A 6,799-nucleotide genomic window follows, 5' to 3' on the forward strand; every position below is an offset into this window, starting at 1 on the left:
CTCTTATAGGTTCACAAGGGTATACTTCGTATTTTATCAGTTGATTAACGATTACCTAATAACGGTTGGCTTGCTAGAAAGTTTGACGTTATTATCATACTGATGGCGGTGATCAACTGGTCCCTAAAAGTCACACCTAAAGGATGTGTTTGAGAGATTTGGTTATGGAAATGTAATCACATTGATGCTTTATATGACTAAACAGTTAGTCAATGTGTTGATGAGACAATTATTTAATGCCGATTAAATAATATTAGTTGAGACGAATTAACTGTCAATTCGTAAATTGAATATAATAAGTTATATTTAATTAATGTATATAATGTTAGCTTGGACAAATTAATATGTTAATTCGTAATTAAATGTAATCGGTTATATTTAATCAGCAAATGATAATTATACGATATTGTTATTATTATTGACCCATATTAATAAATCAACCGCAAGCTTTTGTGTGTAGACTTGTTAATGCGGAATAATATAAATGACAATTTATATTTAATATATTTTATAGATTTTGCATACTACCAAAATAAGAGGATTTAATCTCCTTATTTTGGGTAAGTAGAAAAACCGAAAAAAAAAGAGAAATAATCTCTTCTAATTTCGGTATTTGGGCCGAAATTTTGGAGAAAAAATATCTCCCTCATTCACTCTTATTTTCGGTTACAATAAGAGGTGAGGGGAGATCATTTTTTTCTACCCGAATTTCTAACCTAATTCTTGCCTCTCATCTTAACACAAAAAAAAAACCGAAAACCCTAATTAATTTTACCGAAATTGGGGATCGATTCTAGCAAGAAGCAAAGGGCATATCTCATATCGTCTTGGGTGCAACTGATAGGTGAATATCATTGCGATATTGTTCTTAGGCCGATTTTAATAGGACCGAAGGTTGTTTCTTCATTCTCTACTTTTGTTTATGTAATTCATTTTATGACTAGCATTCATCATTATAATTCGTTATAATCCTTAAAGTTAAAAGGAAGCATACAGATAATTCCCACAAGTGGTATCAGAGCCAAGGCCACGAATTTTATTTTGATGATTTTCATAAAATTGGATGTAAACAATTTAGGATTTCGGAAAAAAATGGGTTTCGGCTGAAATTTTTTTTAGACCGAGAAGAATTTTTTTTCAGCGTTTTTTTCCCTTTGTTTGATGATCATTTCCATTTTTATTTTTCATATTGTTGTTTTAATCAGTTAAAATTATCATATGAAGAATTGGTAGATTTTGATTTAATGAAGATTAAGTTAAAATGTAAATGGAATCGTCATGTTGATGACATAAAAAAAAAATATTTTTTGCTATATAGTTTTTGGCATATACGGTTAATCATGTTTAATTAATTCATATGCTAATCATGTTCTAATAGCAACTATAAACGATTTTCTTCATCGAATTTTTGTTTTAGGGCATTTTTGCCGCAAAAGAAAAAAAAGGGGAATTAGGGTTCTTGTTTTTTTTTTAACCGTGAAATTTTTTTTTCCTGTTTCTGTTACTGTTCACGTAGGGCAGAACATAACAAATTTTTTTTTTTGTATTTTTCATTCGGTTTTTGCAGAAAAACCGAGAAAAGATTTTGGGCTGATTCGGTTTTTGTAGAATTACCGAAAGAAAGAATAAAAAAAAATATTTTTCTTTCTGTTTTTTTTTTCGGCCGAGCTGAGATATTAAAAAAAAAAAATTTTTTGTTTCTCTATTAAGTTTTGCCGAAACCAGAAATAAGAAAAAGGGTTGTTTTCGTTTTTTTTGTTTGGTTTGTTTTGGCCTAGAATGATTATACATTAAATTTACAATGTATGATAAATTATTGTGAAGCGGTTCATAATTCATAGATACCAAATTATTTTAAAGCAGTTTAAAATAATGAATGGATTAAATTCATATTACAAGTTTAATGTGAATTAAGATTAAATTTAATGTGATTAATTGAGGAATTGTCACTTAATTTGATCAATTAAATAGGTGATTTGGATAAAATTAATCTACATAATTAAAGAATTATGTCTTGCATGTTTAATTTTTTTTTTAGTTGATGCATTTTATTTTTGTTGAATGAATCGTTGAATGGTTTTATTTACGTATTTTTGCAATCGGTTGTAAATTGTAATACCTAGTGTGGCCTTAGTCAATTATGTTTTCATATTGAAGGAAACATAATTTTTATGTAATTTGAGATCTCGAATTTCCTTTATTTTTCTTTAGTTTTTGGGTTTTGAAATTAGAATGTAATAAATAGGTTTATTATGTAAATTTATTAATTGTAATTTTCAAAGAAGACTAAAGATGGAGATTGGAGCTCACTCCCGCTACATGGACCAAGATGGAACATCAAGACAAGCTTCTCGGGTCCAAGGATGGATTCCAAAATTGTATTTTATGTTCATTTTGATAGATAGGCCACACTAGGACTTTTTATTGTTTTTACGTTTTCGTTCCTATTGCTTTTCATTCACGTGATAGTTTATGCATCATATTCCGCCTAAATCAAACCACCTACTAAAATGTATGAAAATTGACTCATATAGAATGTATGTTAGTTTTCATAGACATACAGATGTCACTCAGTTTAAGCCATCACCTTAGTTTATTCATTCACGCATGCTAGATATTAGTTCACTTAAAATGAATTAAAATAAAGTTGATGGGATCTTCCTCTAAAACGGAAATTGAGACTAGTCTTTATAAGGGCAAACAACTATGAATCCCTTCTTCGTCGGTAGGCATAATATGACCCCTTCTACGTTGGGTAAGTAGTTTGTGTTGACTTAGTTTATCTCAATATTATAGTCCGAAGAGTTTCTCGTGATTATGATGGACTAAAGATAGATTTTACAGAAATTTATCGACCAAGAATTATAACAGTAGAATTAGCCAAAAGGTTGGCTTATCAATTTACAAATAATTGAGTCTTGGAATCATTTATATAATTCTTGAGGGAGGTCAATTGTATAAATGCTTGAGTCTTCGCTTATAACAGTTTTGCATTAAGACTTAAAATCAAAACGATGCATATGCTTATTATTTTTATTCTTCTTTTCGCAGTGTAGAATTCATTTATTTTGATAATACTGTTACAACAAATGGCTGGAAATAACGAAATCCCAATGCCGAGTGCCACACTTGGACGCGAGTCCTGGCTTAAAGTTTTTATGGACAACATGAATCATTTCACACGACTGAAGAATGATGGGTCCAACTTTGCGGATCGAGGCAAAGACTACGGAATGCTGCCATTGCTGACGGTAAGCTCAAGTACTTAACTGAGCCAATACCGGTGAACTCAGGCCCCAATGCGGGAGTTAACGAGTCACTTGCTTATAGTGATTTCGTCATGGAAGCGGGTGCGATAAAGAACGTACTCATCTTTGCAATGGAAACCAATTTGCAGAGACGCTTCATTGCCCAAGGTGCAAACAAGATTTTCACCACGCTCACTAACGAGTTCTCAAAAGCACCGAGAATCGTTACTTATGAGCATACCTGTCGCTTCTTTGATGCGAAACTCCAAAAGGGCCAACCGGTTAGCCCACACATTCTTAACATGATTGAGAATGTCGAGAAATTGGAGGCACTTGATTGCAAAATCAGTGAGAGCATAGTCATTGACCGAATGCTTCATTCTCTTTATGATGGTTTTGCCCTTTTCAGGGCGAACTACTATATGAATGACTTGAAGAAAAGTCCTCATGAGCTACACTCACTTCTTGTACAGACTGAGAAGGATATGAAATTGAGTGGGAGCATGAAGCAGGATGTTCTCACGATTTCCAACAAGAATAAAGGTAAGGGCAAAGCTCCAGGCGACCTAACTGTAGGTAAGCCAAAGTTGAAGAAGCCAGGAAACGGTAAGAGTGGGCCTGGTGAGACTAGTGGCTCACAGGGCAAGGCAAAGAGCAAGGGCGGTGACATTGAGTGCCACCATTGTCACAAGACTGGACATTGGAGGAGGAACTGTCCCGTGTATCGTGAGGACATAAAAGCAGGCCGCGTCGTTCCTGTTGGTAAGTCATCTTATATTCATATGATTGAGATTAACCATGCAAGTTTCGGAACTTGGGTACTTGATACTGGTTGTGGTTCTCATCCGTGTAATCATTTGCAGGGCCTAAGAAACATCACACCTCTCGGAAAGGGTGATGTGGACCTGCAACTCGGGAATGGAGCTAGAGTTGCTGCAGTCTCAAAGGGAACATATGTAATCCAACTCCCTAGTGGTTTTGAGTTATTTTTAAATAACTGTTACTATGTACCCAGTTTGTCTAAGAACATTATTTCAGTTTCCGTACTTGATAAAGACGGTTTTTCATTTTTAATAAAGGATAATAGCTGTATTTTCTCTTTCAATGAAATGATTTACGGCAAAGCAGTTTCCATGAATGGAATTTACATCTTAGATCAAACCACGGAAGTATTACACGTGAATACTAAGAAATTAAAGGTTTGTGAGAAAGATCAAACCTATCTATGGCATTGTCGAATGGGACACATAAATGAAAAACGTGTAAAGAAACTCGTCGATAATGGGACTATTCCCGCATTCGATTTCTCTACATATGGCACGTGTGAATCTTGTCTCATTGGCAAAATGACTCGAATTTCCTTCAAAGGTGTTGGAATGCGCGCTAGTGACCTATTAGGACTCATACATACTGATGTTTGTGGACCTATGTTAATTACCGCTAGAGATGGCTATAGATATTTTATCACTTTCACGGACGATTTGAGTAGATACGGATATGTCTACTTAATGAAGCATAAAAGTGAGTCCTTTGAGAAATTCAAGGAATACCAGAACAGGGTTGAGAACCAACTGGATAGAAAGGTTAAAGCACTCCATTCAGATCGGGGTGGCGAATATCTTTCAAATGAGTTTGATCAATACCTTAAAGACTGTGGAATCGTTTTACAGTTAACTCCACCTGGAACACCTCAATTAAATGGTGTGTCCGAACGGAGAAATCGAACATTACTTGATATGGTTCGATCCATGATGAGTCACACGGTAGTACCTGATTCATTATGGGGTTTTGCTCTTTTGTCAACTGCTCTTATACTTAACAAAGTCCGACTAAAGTCATGACAAGACTCCATATGAAATGTGGAAGGGAACGGTCCCTAACTTGTCCTTTATTCGGGTTTGGGGCTGCGAGGCATATGTCAAGTGGAGACACGAGGATAAGCTCGTCCCGCGATTGGTCAAGACATACTTTATAGGTTATCCAAAAGGAACATTTGGTCATTACTTCTATTCGCCTACTGAACATCGAGTTTTTGTTGCGGCTAGTGCAACGTTCCTAGAGAAAGAATTTCTCGAGAACAAGACAAGTAATAGAACCTTCGAGCTGTCGGAGATTCCAGAACCAACAACCGAGGAACAGATGGAGGACGTTGTTCCTCCAACTAATGATACGGTTAATATTCCTGAGGAACCTAGGAGGTCGGGTAGAGTCTCTAATCCTCCGGACAGATACATTGGTATGGTCGAGGAGAATGACGTTTTGCTCCTAGAGAGTAATGAACCCGCTACCTATAAAGGTGCTATGGCCAGTTCCGACTCAAAGCTATGTCTCAAAGCCATGCAATCCGAGATGGACTCCATGTATGAGAATGACGTATGAGATCTTGTTGATTTACCTAATAAGGTAAAACCTCTATAGTGCAAATGGCTTTACAAAATAAAGCGTTCTGTAGACGCGCAACCAGATACCTATAAGGCACGACTAGTGGCAAAAGGTTTCACTCAAGTGCACGGATTGCATTATGATGAAATTTTTGCACCCGTAGTTATGCTGCGTTCCATTCAGATTATCTTAGCGATTGCCGCATTTCATGACTATGAAATTTGGCAAATGGATGTGAAAACCGCCTTCTTAAACGGTTATTTGGAAGAAGAGTTGTACATGGTGCAACCCGAAGGTTTCATAGATCCTGAACATCCTAAGAAAGTATGCAAGCTTAAGCGTTCCATTTATGGACTTAAGCAAGCTTCTCGGACTTGGAATCATCGTTTCGACCAGGTGATAAAAGAGTATGGTTTCACTCGATCGGTCGAGGAACTATGCTTATATATCAAGTCGAGTGGGAGCAAGATTGTATTCTTGATATTGTATGTCGATGACATACTCTTGATTGGGAATGACATTCCTCTCTTATCTTCGGTTAAAGAATGGTTGAAGAACCATTTCCAGATGAAAGATCTGGGTGAGGCACAACACATATTGGGAATCCGTATCTACCGAGATAGATCACGACGGACGTTATCACTTAGTCAGGAGTCTTATTTGGATAAGATTCTTGAGAGGTTCAGCATGACCAACTCCAAGAAGGGGAACCTTCCTATGACGTCGGGGATGCAGTTGAGCAAGTGTCAGTCACCCACGACACCTAAAGGGATTGAGCGCATGAGTCATGTTCCTTATGCATCTGCAATAGGATCAATCATGTATGCCATGATATGCACACGTCCAGACGTGGCATATGCATTGAGTATGACGAGTCGGTACCAAAAGACTCCAGGTGAAACACACTGGATAGTCATAAAAACATCCTCAAGTACCTACGGAGGACTAAGGATTGGGTATTGACTTATGGAGGCGATACTAAGCTATGCGCAATCGGTTACGCAGATGCTAGCTTCCAAACGGATCGGGATGATTCAAAATCTCAATCCGGGTTCGTTTTTACTCTTAATGGTGCTGCGGTCAGCTGGAAGAGTTCCAAACAGAGTGTTGTAGCAGATTCTACCACTGAATCCGAGTACTATGCCGCTTCGGAAGCAGCTAAGGAAGCG

The sequence above is a fragment of the Silene latifolia genome, chromosome 1 (assembly GCF_048544455.1).
Source record: "Silene latifolia isolate original U9 population chromosome 1, ASM4854445v1, whole genome shotgun sequence".
Lineage (NCBI taxonomy): Eukaryota > Viridiplantae > Streptophyta > Magnoliopsida > Caryophyllales > Caryophyllaceae > Silene > Silene latifolia.